The 14,509-nt window shown below is 47.8% G+C and overlaps 1 protein-coding gene across 12 annotated transcripts in view; it reads left to right on the top strand.

The window, feature by feature from the left end:
* The window catches only part of Pc (pyruvate carboxylase), a 104,891-nt gene that overhangs the window by 41,026 nt on the left and 49,356 nt on the right, over window positions 1-14,509 (top strand). Inside the window, exon 2 of one of the 12 annotated variants that reach the window (XM_015503190.2) lies at window positions 13,470-13,595. The exons of 10 other annotated variants lie outside the window; for them this stretch is intronic. The gene's annotated coding sequence lies outside the window, so the exon portion shown is untranslated. Of the gene's footprint in view, window positions 1-2,037; window positions 2,057-13,469; window positions 13,596-14,509 lie in introns of those variants that run through there. One more of the 12 variants, XM_048807710.1, reaches the window with a different exon arrangement.

The following is a 14,509-nucleotide window of genomic DNA, read 5'->3' as shown; positions in this document are numbered from 1 at the left end:
GATCTGGTCAGAGCTCAGCCTGGGGTTTTGTTTCTGTGATGTTGGGTCATGCTGGCGGGGGATGACTCTCTTCTTGTTCTTGCTGGGTGGTCTTCGGGCTAGGACCACATCAAGTGCAGCGATCAAGGTATGCTTAATAGTATGTTCAAGCATTAAAAAATCTAATTGCTGGGGCTGGGGTTGTGGCTCAGAGGGAAAGTGCTCACCTAGCCCACGAGAGGCACTGAGTTTGATCCCCAACACCACATAAAAATTAAATTAAGGTATTGTGTCTATCTACGACTAAAGAACAAATATTTTTAAAAAATCTAATTGCTAATGAATCATACTGCACCACCAGCTCACACTGACTGCTGGGTAACACATGCCTGTGTGAGGGTCCTGTCTCCCAGCCTCATGGGAAGAAAGGCCGGTCACCAGTTCCCAGGTGGCCAGGCTAGGCAGAGTAAGGTCTCTGCAGGAAAGAGGAAGATGTTAGACTCTGCTCACTTCCTCTTCTCCCCACAAATCCTCTGCTGTTTCCCTTAGGCCATATGCCCACCTCTCTCCTAGCCAGCTTTCCTGGCCCGGGTCCTAGCTCTGGCCCTGACCCACCCTCCCTCGGTAAAATTCAAATACCACCACCCTTTAATCCCTCCACTAGAGCCCATGGGCAGTGGCTTCACACCGCCCCTCTTTCAGCTTGTTTTTCCTTTGAACAGTTGGCCTGAGGCCCCCGAGTCTGGGACTGATCCCCCTTTCCCTCTCCCTCTGTGCAGTAGGGGAGGAGAGGTTGGGAAGGTCACTGCAAGGGCTTAACCTAAACCATCAATTATGAACAGGCAGCATCAGGAACAGCCTGGCCTCCCTGAGGCTCTGCAGACCAGCTGCCATGGCAGGAGGACCAACCTTCAGAGGCCTCTGGGCACGCTGTTTTGGTGGGGGAACACACACCTTGTAGCCGTTGTCACTCTAACGTCTGGAACCTGGCAGCCTTCTAATAGGAAAAGAAGTGGGCAGGGGATTCTGGGACTAGGTCTCTAAAGGACAGGAATCCCTGTAGAGTCAGAGTAGATCATTGCTCAAGGGCCTGTGGGGACATCTGTGATCGGGGATGGGCAAATTCCCTGACAGTGAACACAGATTCTTCCTGAGACCTTGGACAGCGGAATATGGGTGGTAAACCCCAGAGCTCTGGGCCAGAATGGCTTTATGTGGTCGTGACCATTGGGGAAAAAGTCACAGAGTCACTGTAGAAGTGGTGCAGCTGCCAGTGTTTGGGGCGAGACTGTTCTTCATCCTGCAGCCAGGCTCAGGTGTGCTGTGCTCAGCTCCCCCACCCCTAGGCCTCGACGCTGTGCCCTGGAGCTGTGGAACAGAGGCCTGGCCTCCTTAGGGGAATGTGACCCCAAAAGGCCAGGGTCAGCTCCGAGACGTGATGTGTTCTGGACAGCAGTGAGGGGGAAACGCGTCCCCGTCTATTTGCTGGGGGCTCAATAGGAGTCACGGCTCAGATCTCAGGGCAGGGAACAAGTCCCAGTTGCTCAGGAGAGAACCTTTCCCTCAGTTCAGGAGGAGGGCACTGATAAGGGCCCTGTGGCTTCTGGCTCTTTATCTGTAACTACAAACAGGCCCGACTCCCTGCCAGGTCATGGGATATCAGTTCAAGGAGAAGGGGAGCCTGGGGGCATGTGTGTTTGGGGACAGGGAAGGTGAGGTGGAATGCTATGGATGTCCTCGCTTCAGCTGTATTTCTCTCCGCTTTGTCCCCAGCTCCCCAAGATCAGCACTTGATAAGGCTGTGCCTCTACTCTGCCCTGTGTAGACCAGGGGTGGAGGGAGTTAGTCTAAGACTCTTGCTCTATCTGGTGGCTTTCCCCCACGACTCTGAGGAAACCTGTCATCATGAGGGGGCTGAGGCCCGGACAGTTGGGACTAACTGGTCTGGATGAACGTGGAATGGCCTCTTGTGCATTGGCCTCCTTCTGACTGGAGTGAAGGCCAGCTTTATGCGGGCAGGGACCTTTCCGTTTGTCCCCAGTGCCCAGTCACCGGCATGTTGTAAGGATTCAGCTGGGTGAGCAAACGCCCTCTTCCCTGCCTTTTTCTTTCTGGGCATTAACTCCCTTGAATCTCTGCGTCTTCTCTTGGTGCCGCAGCAGGCTCCTCACTGGCCACCATTTCTTGGTGCTGCCTTTCCTTAGCTCCCAGGGCTCTTGTCATTCTGGGACCCTCCTGTTCCCTGCCTGAACTCTTGGCTTTGGGCTCCTGCCCAGTAATACCAGCAGCCCCCTCCTTATACTGTCCCTTCAGATTCACTCCTGTCTTGGTTACCCCTCCAGTTTCTTTGTCCCCACCCCCTCTGCTCTTGTGGGGGTGTTTTAGAAACATGCCAGGCTCAGCTCTCAGGGCAAGCCCCCCTGGGCAGCGAACCTGGTGGCAGCTGCTCTGGGTGTTTGGGCACATGGCTCCTCCCCTCCTTGCCAAGGCCAGCCTCTTTCTCTTGGTTTTGCTTGTCACCTCTGTGCTGATTGCCCCAAATCAGTGTGTCTGCATTTCCTGCTGGGGCTTATGGCCTTGCAAAAAACCAAAACAGAACAACAACACCCAAGCAAAGTCTGGCCTGGCAATTGAGCCTATGTGATGTCGGTGCACACACCCTGCTGTGGACTGGCTCCCACAAGTTCTGGTATTTAACCCTCCCAAAGGATATTCAAAGTTGAATTATTGTTCTTATTTTTCGGAGTCTCAGACCTGTTAGTTTCCGCCAAGGCTTTCACCCAGCCCCGCTGGACTCTGACCCTGAACAGCCAGTCTGACCAACTTGTGGGAGAGGGGGTCATTGCCCTCTTGTCCTTGTGCCTCCCTGAGCCAGCTCTGCTTGCCAGCCCGGCCTCTGCAGAGGCTGATTTTTCAGAGCCCAGGTCCAGCTCCTCCTCCAAGGCTGCTGTGGTTGGACCTGGAACGTCCTCCAGAGGCTCATGTGTTGAAGGCTTGGTCCCGACTGCCCCAGTGCCCAGAGGTGGGGCTCTCGGGAGCAGCTGGGTCTGACCTCATCGGTGGATTAATCCATTGATGGCTGAACTGACTCCTGGGAGGCTGTGAGGGTAGGACCCAGTTGGAGGAAGAAGGTCACCGGGGTGTGCCCTGGAAGGGTAGATCTTGTCCCCACATGCTCTCTCTCTGCTTCCCTGCTGCCATAGGTGAGCAGATTTCTCCCACCGCGTCCTTCCACCATGACATTCTGCCTCGTCTCAGGGCCAAAGCAGGGGAGCCAGTCGACCATGGACTGGAACCTCTGAAACCGAGAGCCAAACATTTCCTCCTCCAGGTTGTTTATGTCAGAGATTTGAGTCACAGCCACGAAAGCTAGCGCAGGGACCCCCAGCTTCCTCCACTGCGTCACCTTCCTCCAGCCCTCTCTTCCCCAGGCAGTACCTTTGAGGTGTCAGAGGCCCTACGTTTTGAGATGGTGAGTTTTTTGAAGGCAGAAGCCATGTTTCACCCTCAGTCTTTCAAGTGTGTTATCGCAGACAGAGCTCAGTACGCACACGATGGCTCTGAGTGCCTGAGGTCCCATCGTGACCCTGGAGAGTGGTCTGTGGTTGACTGTTGATGACACTGAGGGACAGTCTGAAGTTTCACATGCTACAGGTCCAGAGAGGTGGTCAGTGAATTCCCAAGGTCATGTGACTGAGTGGTAGCAAAGCTAGAATTTGACTAAGGGTTTTTCTTTAAGTTTTTTCCCTTTCTCGAATCCCGTGGAGTGGGTACTCGTCCTGTGCTTCATCCAGCTTCTCTTGTCCTCCTGGAGGGGGTTCCTGTCCCATCTCAGTCCTCCGCTGCCCACCAGCCCCTTCCCTCTTGCTCGTCCTCTCTCACCTGGTCATGTCTTTTCCCCATTTTGTCTGTCTTTTTTCTTTCATTAGAATTCCTTCTTCTGGGCTGGGATGTGACTCAGTGGTAGAATACTTGCCTAGAGTGGGTAAGACCCTGGGTTCCATTCCTAACACTTCAAAAGAAAAAAAAAAAGAATTTCTGTTTCTCGAGGACAGGAGCCCTACTACTCTGCCCTTTTTTCTTCTAAATCTCCAGCCCCTGGGCCATAAGCTTAAGACCATTCCCTGGAGGAAGTTGACATGGTGAGTTACTGCTGTGTGAGTGTCACCAGAGTGGGCAGGGGACCAGAGTTAGGGAACAGTGAAGGTCAGAGAGCAGGAGTCAGGAAGTTGTGTGAGGTGGGGGAGGCTAGGATGGTACAGCCCCAGGCTCCTTATCTATAAAATGAAGGTCACCTGCCCTGCCCACTGGGTGAGGGTGCTATTGGTATCAAGTGAGAGTGACTAATACAGTGCCTTCTATACTGCAGAGCATGCTGGAAATATTGCTGTGCACTATAATTACAGCATGTAAGTTATCGCTCAGTGAAACTGTCAAATGGAATAATACTGGTCTTGCAAGTGTGGGAGGATGACCTAATGGTGCCTTGTCCAGGTTCTGACACTCAGAGCTATTATGGATTGTGATAATAGATATCAGAGAGTTAAGTCACAGCTGACACTGTCAGCTTTCCAACACTGTGACAAAATATCTTAGAAAATCAACTTAGAGAAGAAAAGATTTATTTTGGCTCATGGTTGCAGAGGTTTAAGTCCATGGTCAGCTGGCTCCATTGTGTCTAGTCCTGTAATATATATTATTGTTTTTACAATTATTGTAAGACACAACCTTTTCCTTCAGATTAGGGAGGGGAGTGAGGATGCTGAGAAAGTCCCCATCCCCTTCTTGGTGGGGACTGAGAAGATGGGGATGTAGCCCTTCTAGGGCTTTTCCAGATTCACTCACTACCTAAGGCCCATTTCCTCTCTAAGATCCAAGTTCTGAGCTGGTACACACATGCAGAAGAATGAAACTAGAGTCCTATTTCATCATTTACAGAAATCAACTCAGTGGTTTGAAGACTTAAATACAAGACCCCAAACAATGAAATGCGTAGAAGAAAACAGGGGAAGCTCCTCATGACAAGGGACTAGGCAAGGATTTTTTTTTTTTTTTTTAAACAAGACCCTAAAAGTTAAGGGATCAAAAACAAAAATAGACAAACATCAAATTACATCAAACTAAAAAGCCTCTGCATAGCAAATGAAACCATCATCAGAGTGGGAAGACAACCTACAGAATGGGAGAAAATATTTGCAAACTATGCATCTGACAAAGGGTTATGATCCAGGATGTGTAAGGAACTGTAAAAACTCCCTAGTGAAAAAACCAAATAGCTTGAATAAAAAGCAGGCAATAGATCTAAATAGACATCTCCCTCGGTCATGAAAAAATGCTCTGCATCACTAGTCATCAGAGAAATGCACATCAAAACTGTAACAGCAAAATGTTCAGTTCTCTGCTGCCCGATGGAGTTGGTGATGGAGAGGCAGTGTGATGGAGAAAGAAAGTCTCATTAACAGCGAGCCAGCTTGGCATGCTGGAAGATGGTTGGATTTCACCCCTTGCCTTGAGGGAGAACCTTTTATATGATTTTTCAGGGGAAGGTTGTGATCCCAGACAGGTGGGCACCTCAGTGTGCAGGATTTAGGAAAGCAGCCCCTACTGGAATGTGGGCTTTGTCCCTCTCGTCTCCTTCAGGTAGGTTGGTGAGAGCTGCAGTCCAGCGGGCCTGCAGAAGATAGCAGCAACCAGAGTCCTGTTTTGATTAGAGCGACTGGAGTCTGGGTTTTGTCGTGGTCAGCATTTCTGGCAAGCACACTTCCAGATGTGACCTTTTCCCACAACTTGTGATCAGGGAGTGCTCAGGAAGGAGGGTTTGTGCATTTCTGGCTACCTTTAGAGTATAATTAATCTATGTAAGACAGGCTTCAGTGGGCAGCTATTCTGAGAGAGAGAAAGAGAGAGAGAGAGAGAAGCAGCAAAAGAAGCTTCTGAGAACTGGGTCTTGATGGGGGGAGGTGCTTTTGTGCACTTTCAGTCCCCACTGTCAGTTTACTTCATCATGTCTTCTTATGGGGACAGGCACTTCATTGTCATCTGGCTGCTGCCTGCTGGTCAGGAACGTCATGGGGGAGAAAGGAGTCCATAGCATGGAAAACTGGCATGGTTATTAAAGAAGCCTCTTGAGTTTCTTTTCTTGGCAGAGCCAGGGCGACTTATTTTGACATTTGTAGTATCATGGCCTCTCCACCTCCCATGGCAGTACAGGTCTTGTAATTAAGACATTATTCCACAGCAACAATAAATCCCACAGTGTGAGAGTAACCCTGTGCGTGTGAGACCTAGTAGAAACATCAGTAACTTTCGCCACCAAGTATTTCTGCTAGCAAGGTAACCTTGCATTTAGGCTGAGCACTGAATTGTCAATCATGGCTTCTACCTGGGCATGGAGGTCCTCCAGTGCCAAGAGACATTTCCTAAATCATCATGGCTAGATGCACAGCATTCAGTTCTTATGACAGCATGGGTCCCCTGTAGACTGCTGTTAGAACACCAGCGCCGTTTGAGTTTGGAGAACTGCCTTTCTTATTAAGGCCACTTCAGCTACAGCAAGGAAGTTCCCCTGGTACTGTCATTTAAAGCTCTTCATGTAAAACTAGAGCCACCATAGGCCACATCACTTCCTCTAGGCTAATCTGGGACATAAAGATTGATGCCAGGCAATCAAACCATCGATGACAGCTCCAAACCTCCAGTGGTGGAGATTTGGGGGATCAGCTGTCTTAGTAACTTTATCCAGCGTTGCTGGATGGGAGGTCACCCCACAGTGCATCTCCCTAACTGGAGAAAGCTACGGCCATGGGCTGGTCCCACATGACCACTGAGTTCTGTTTGGTGCTGATCATCTCAACGCCGATCTCCAAACCCAGTCTGTTGCAAACTAATCATTTTCTTTTCTTTCTTTTTTTTTTTTTTTAAAGAGAGAGAGAGGGGGAGAGAGAGAGAATTTTTTTTGTAATATTTATTTTTTAGTATTTGGCGGACACAACATCTTTGTTTGTATGTGGTGCTGAGGATTGAACCTGGGCCGCACGCATGCCAGGCGAGCACGCTTCCGCTTGAGCCACATCCCCAGCCCAACTAATCATTTTCATGTAAAATTATTCTGTGGTGGAAATTTTGTTCTGGACTCCATCCGGGCAGTCCTGTGAGGCTTTTACTCCTTATTGTTCCCAACAGAAAGGGGCCTTTGGCTCAATTGGTGTACAGATCAGACAAACCATATGTATTTATCCCAAATTTGGAATTATCCATCGATATATCTATGACTGTTAGGTGGCACCTTCAGATATTTTATCTCGGGTTTCCGTTAATTGGGATTCAGCTAGAGACAACATTTGGGATAAGCTCTTGTCTAAGGAGAAGTTTTCCTGTGGCCTGGTTGCTGAAGAGTGTTGTTTATAGGCCAATTGGTTACATTTGATCTGGAGGCAAGGGGTGTCAACATTTCATCCACATGTAACAGTAAGAGTTCTTGGGTTAATTTCATGATTTAAATTTCTTGCTAGAGCTTCCTTAAATAAAGTAGAACTTTTAAACCCCGAGAGAAGTGCCACCCAGCTGTCTCGCTAGTTTGCCGTTGTATGGGGTTCCTGCTACTCAAAGGCAAATAAGAGTTGAGTCTGTTCTTCTAGGAGCATTTGGAAAAAGGCATCTTTTAAATCCAGTACTGAGAGCCTCACTCACAGGATCCTGGGACATTCGTTAATAAAGTGGAGGGGCTAGGTGCCCCTGGGTGAACGGCCCAGACAGTATCATTTATAGCCCATAAACCCTTTACAAATCTGTTCTCATCTGAATGAGATTTTTTTTTTTTTAACTAGAAGGATTGTAATATTGTAGGGTGACTGATAGGATTGACTTAAATTGCACTTTAAAATTTTTTAAAACACTGGCAGGATGTCCCTTTGAACTTCCTATTTTAGTAAGTGCTGTTTTAAATTTGAGGTCCTATGTTTCACCTTTAGTGCGGTCGCTGTAGGTTCTTAGCCCTTCCAGGTGTGTTTATTGCCCAAATTTTGGGTTTTACCTTTTTATGGACTCCTGCAGAAAGTTGTTCTTGAAGTTGCTGTTCCTTTCCCAAAGGTCTGTTCATGTACAGAGTTCTCTGAGCAGAACTTATATCTTTAGTTTTCCTGGGGCGGTTACTTGGGCATTTAATTTGCATAAAAGGTTATGGCCAAAGAGGGGTCTTGGGCATGCTGGCATGTACAGGCGACTGTTTTAAAGTCACATCTTCTAGCCAACCACCTGACAGCTGGAGGAAGGACCTATCATGAGCTTTAACTAATCCCTCAGTGGTCACACTACTATGATACAGTCTTAGCAGCCCTTCTGCTTTAGTATTTAATACTGAACAGGTGGTGCCTGTGTCTGTGAGAAAGTTGATCATTTGGCTTCCATTGGCCATTTTTCAGAATGCTTCTGTGGGGAACTCACAATTGGCTGGGTCAAATCTGTAGGCCCCTGTGACCTCCTCAGTCCTCCTGTGCACCTTCTTGCCTCTCCAACACCTGAGGAGCAGGCCTCCTGCCAGGCTTTCCCCAGTGATCTTGAGTGATTGTTCTTCCAGGGCCTTTTCCTTACAGTAAGTTGGTTTTTACCTAGGACACACTTTCCTTTTTTTAGAAGCCTTCTTCCCCTTTCAGGTCTTCTTTTCCTCCAAAAGCCAGGGCCAGTACAATCACTTGGCTTCTTGCTTTAGGCATTGCTCCCTGTTTTTGAAACCTATAGGCGGTATCTCTTAGTTGACAGGGACTCATTCCCAGGGCACCATCTGTTTTTTGGGTAGCGGGAATTGAACTCAGGGTGCTCTACCACTGAGCCCTGTTCAGTGGTGCCACCATCCCCAGCCCTATTTTGTATGTGATTTAGAGACAGGGTCTCACTGAGTTGTTTAGTGCCTCATTTTTGCTGAGGCTGGCTTTGAACTTGCAATCCTCCTCCTCCGCCCTGCTGAGCTGCAGGGATTATAGGCCGGTGCCACCATGCCCCACCCATCTATCTCTTGTAAATTTTTTGCAGATATCTAGAGCACTATGAAAGTCATATTTATCATATTTGTTTTGGGCTCCCTGAACCCACATCTGTAAGTGGAGGATCCCGTCACTGCCTTGGCGGCACACGGGCAGTCCCATAGCTGAACCAGCGTGGGTCCCAAGTAAAGCAGGTGACAGGGCCCCGTTAGTCATTGCCATCCTTACATTTGGGCAGGATTGAGACTGGGGGTCCTGAAACATAAAAAATTTCCATAAAATATGAGAGGTTTTACAAAAAACAGGATGAGATTCCTTCTGAATTTAGGGAGAGGATTTATCCCCAACCCCAAGGCATGCTGTGGCCAACCTGCCCTGCAGTAAAATACTATTTTTTCCCTTGGTCATAGGGCTGTAACTCTGATCAGACCACTTTGCTAGGATTAGACCCAGAGGGCTCCTATTTGGGAACTCACAGGTTCTCCCAATTTTGACAAGATTGAAAAAAATTGCATGCACCCAGGTTGCTCATACTCACAGAAGTACAGAGTAGGAACATCACACACACACACACACACACACACACACACACACCCCGACAACCAGAATCAGGGGTATGGACCACAGATAGATTTCAGGGTAAAACACTCACCCCACTTCTTCCCTCTCCTAGAGGGCTCTGTCTTCTTTTGAAGTGAGTCCCCAGGTGGAGCGGGGAGGGAGCTGCTTAAGAGTGACCTCCAAGTGACATCCTTTTGGATGAGATACAGTGCTTCTTAATCTGCCATGGAGAGGGCATGAGAGTGACTGTTGTCAAGGGAACAGGGGTTGTCCCCAGAACTAAAGTGGCCCCACAGCCCTAGGAATCTTACTTGTCTGCCCCCCCCCCCATTCAAGGCTAGTTCACCACAGCAGAACACAGCCCCTCGTTGGGTGCCAGTTGTGACCACACAAGGTTCAGATCCGTGCTGCCCAATGCAATGAACTGAGAGGTAGAGTGACAGAAAGAGCTTTATTAGTAACCTGCAAATGCTGGAAGATGGCAGGCTCCTGCCTTTCCGTGGTCATCTTGTCCCTTGCTCTAAGCAAGAATCTTGTACATGATGTTTCAAGGGAAGGATGGGATTCCAGGCAGGGGGTGGCCTCAGTGTCCCGGGTTTGGGAAAGCAGCCTCTTCTGGAACGTGGTTGGTGAGAGCTGTGGTCTAGTGGGCCTGCAGAAGACGGCAGCAACCAGAGTCCTGTTTTGATCAGAGTGACTTGTGCTTGGGTTTTTGTCATGGTGGGTCTTTCTGGCGAGCACCTAGTACCTTGGGATCAGGGAGTGCTTGGGAAGGGAGGGTTTTTGCATTTCTAGCTAACTTTAGTGTGCAGTTCATCTATGAAAGTCAGGCCTCAGTGGGCAACCAGTCCTGGAGAGAGCAGGCAGCAGCAAAGAAAACTCCTGAGAACTGCGTCTTCTTGGGGAGAGGGGCTACATGCACTTTAAAAACGACAATGAGATATTACCTCACCCCAGTGACATGTCTGTTACCAAAAAGACGAAAGGTAGCAGTGCTGGTGAGGATGTGCAGACGGGAACCCTTGTGCGCTGTTGGTGGGAACATACGTCTTAGCGTAGCCACCGAGGAAAACAGTGTGGCACTTCCTCAAACCATCACAAAGAGAGCTGTCACACATCCAGTGTTTTCCCTCCTGGGTATCTGTCCAAAGGAACCGACATCAGTTTATTGCAGGGACATCTGCCCTCCCGTGTTTATTTCAGCCCCATTCACAATGGCCAAGAAGTGGAATCAGCCTAAGTGTCCATCAGCTGATGAATGGATTAAAAATGTGGTGGGAATGCGCAACACAGTGCTATTCAGCTGTAAAAAAAGTCATGAAACCCTGTCACTTGTGACCACATGGATGGAACTGGGGACATTATGTTATGGACATTATGTTATGTGAAATAATCCCGGCAGAAAGATAAGTGCTGCACCCTCTCGTACACACTTGGAATACAAAACAAGTTGATGTCACAGGAGTTCAGAGCAGAAGCTGAAAGTGCTGGGGTTTGGGGAGCCGGGTTGGGGGGCACGGGTGGCTCGGTGGGTCTGAGGCTGCAGTTAGAAGTTTTGGTGCTCGGTCCTGCAGTAGGACGGCTGCAGATCGTAGTTTTCTACTGTATATCTCAAAAGCCAGAAGAAAGTATTTTCGATGTTTTCATTATAAAGAGCTGATTCATGTTTGAGGAAATGGATATGTTTAACTTGATTTAACCATTATTCAGGGGTTGGGAATGTAGCTCAGTTTTAGAGCATCTGCCTCATATGTTGGAGGCCCTGAGTTCAATCCCCCAGCACTGCAAAATGAAAAAGAAAAAGAAAAAAAAATCATACCAAGAATATATGTGCTGAGGGGCTCAGGTTGTGGCTCAGTGGTAGAGCACTTGCCCAGCATGTGTGAGGCACTGTGATTGATTCTCAGCACTGCATAGAAATAAATGAATAAAATAAAGGTCCATCAACAATTAAAAAATATTTTTTTAAAATGGGTTTTTATTTCCTTTCCTAAAATAAAGCCCAACAGCCAAGGCTTCTGGTGATTAAATGAGATCATATGCAGTGTTTAACACAGCAGCTGGCACTCAGTAGCAAGCTAGCGCAAACAGGCTTGGAGATTCTGACACTTTTGCCAAGTCGCTCTTAGGGCAAAAGCAGCAACAATGGCTTTCTAGAACCCTGCCTCTGGGAGGAGGCCTCTGGCCTCTTTTTTGTTCTCAAATGTGAGCAACAGTATGAAAAGTCAGATCAGAGGCTGCAGAGGTCCGTTCTGCCCCAGGCAAAGGAGGGGGACAGCTGCAGCCGCAGGCCAGGTCACAAGCCGCCTCTGGGTTGCCCTTGACTCTCTCTCTGCCTTCCAGGTCTGAGGCTCTCTCCCTTTCTCCTAGGCTCATGGGTAGGGCACTCAGGGAATAATTTTACTCAGAGAACCAGGTTCTCAGCCAAGCAGAGTCCCACTGTGCCGTCCTCCCTGGCGCCGTTTGGGGGGTGGGGTCTTGTAGAGGAGCAGAAAAAACTGGCCGTGAGTGGCCAAGGGTCACACATTATTTCTAAGAGAGTGAATTAACCAACCAAGACGAGTCAGGCACCCAACAAGGAGGCTGAGGCACGCAGGGACCAGCAGCAGTGGAAAGCCATTACTACCGCTGGGCTTGAAGGGGTCAGGGAGGAAATAGTGTGTCCTCCACCACCAGTGGGGGCCAGAGTAGTGGGCTGGGGTGCCCAGCAGGAACTGCCATAGTGGTCAGCTGCAGCCCCCACCAGGATGTGGTACGAAAGCCAGCTGGGAGTGGGGAGACACCCACACCCCCTCTTCTGCCCGTGCTTCCCATTGACTGAACCTGTGTCCCACAGCCAGCCAGCAAGGGAGCCCAGGAGCCTCCCTGGACAGAGAGCAGAGAAGGGGATGCAGCCGGGTGAGCAGGTGTCACCCAGCAGGAAGCCCCTAGGGGCTAACCCTGGTGGAACCTCACGCAGCCCGTGGCCCAGACATGGGATGACAGGTCTGGCTGCTGCCTTCTGGGAAGGTCTGACGGCTCAAATCAGGACGAGCTGCCTGCCCACAATTTGGCCATCAAGGGCAGTCGGGAACGATGATGCATCCACAGTGAAAGAAGAACTAGAAGTACCTTGATCTGTAGGTCTTATAGAGAAACCTGGGGAGCTTGCTACAAAGTCATCAGAACCAATAAGTTCAGCAGGACACAACTGATGAAAATCAGGGGTTGGCTGCAGAAGCCCACAGACGTCAAGAGCCAGGGTGCCCAAGTTCCTCAAATAAAAGGGTGTAGTGTTTGCATATGACCTATGTACATCTCTGGGTTACTTAGGATACTTGGTAGAGTGCAAATACTTGTTATACTGAGTGTTTATGGAATAAGGACTTCTTCCACGCAGACAGAACCAGCACCATCAGCAACAACATCATGTGTTTAAAAAAATTTTTTGTAGTTGTAGAAGGACAGAATGCCTTTATTTTATTTATTTTTATGTGGTGCTAAGGATTGAACCCAGTGCCTCACACATGCTAGGCAAGTATTTTTTTTTTTTAATTTTTTAAATTAAAAATGATGCACACAGTATTTTTATTTTATTTATTTTTATGTGGTGCTGAGGATTGAACCCAGTGCCTCACACATGTAAGGCAAACGCTCTATCACTGAGCCACAACCCCAGCCCCCAACATCATGTATTTTTAAAAACTATTTTTACCTAAGCTTGGTTGCATCCTCATATTTCTATATAGTATAAGTGAGAAAACTGAAATTGAAAAGTCTATTTAATAGCATCAAAAAGAATAAAATACTTAGGAATAAATAAAAGAAGTTCAAAGCTTGTGCCCTGAAAACTATAAAACATTTTGAAAGAAATTAAAGACCTAAAGAAACAGGAGAAGACCCAAAGCTCCTGGGTCAGAGACTAATGGATTCAGTACCTTCCTGTCACAGCCCATGTGCCTGTATTTGCAGAAGCTGACGAGATGATCCTGCAGTTCACATGGAAATGCAGGACACACAGAATGGCTAGAAGAATCTTGGGGAAAAAAAGAACAAGGCTGGAGGACTCATTTCCAGATTTAAGAACTTACTACAAAGGTACAGTAATCAAGAGAGAGTGACACTGGCCTGTGGCAACACATAGATCTCTGGAATAGAATTCAAAGTCCAGAAATAAACTCACATTGGTCAGTCGACTTTCAGTGAGAACGCTGGCAATTTAACCCACATCACATGCTAACGCTAGTTCAAAATGGATGTATGTCTTACATGTATGAGCTAAAACCAAAAAACTAGTAGAAGAAAAATGGGTATTATTCTTTGTCTCCTTGTGTTAGGCAATTTTTTAGTTGTAGATGGACACAATACCTTTATTTAATTTGTTTATTTTTATGTGGTGCTGAGGATCAAACCCAGGGCCTTACACGTGCTGGGCGAGCACCCTGCCACTGAACTACAACCCTAGCACACAGGCAGTGTTTTTTAGATATGATGCCAAAGCAAAAGCAGTAAAAGAACGATTGTGAATCATTAGGATTAAAAATTTTTGTGCTTCAAAGGACATTATGAAGAAGGTGAGAAAGTAACCCAGAGAATCTCAGGAGATAATTTTGGATATCATCCATCTGACAAGAAATTTTTATCTAGAATATGTAAAGAACTCTTACAACTCAACAATAAAAAGGCAAATAATTCCATTTGCAAATGGGCAAAGGATTCAAATAGATATTTCTCCAAAGAGGATATACAGACAACCAGTAAACCCAGGAAGAGATGCTTGAAATCATTCCTCCTGAGGGGAATGAAGATAAAAGCCGCAGTGAGATACCACTTCACCTCCACTAGGGTGTTTAATCAAAAAGGCAGATAATTGGGCTGGGGTTGTGGCTCAGAGGTAGAGTGCTCGCCTACCATGTGTGAGACACTGGGTTCCATCCCCAGCACCACACAGAAATACTTTAAAGTAAAGATAGGGTGTTCACCTATAACTAAAAAATATTTTAAAAAGGCAG

This window comes from Marmota marmota, unplaced genomic scaffold (genome assembly GCF_001458135.2).
Source record: "Marmota marmota marmota unplaced genomic scaffold, marMar, whole genome shotgun sequence".
Classification (NCBI taxonomy): Eukaryota; Metazoa; Chordata; class Mammalia; order Rodentia; family Sciuridae; genus Marmota; species Marmota marmota.
The sequence above is the reverse complement of the archived record's forward strand: the minus strand, read 5'-3'. Positions and strand labels throughout refer to the sequence as shown.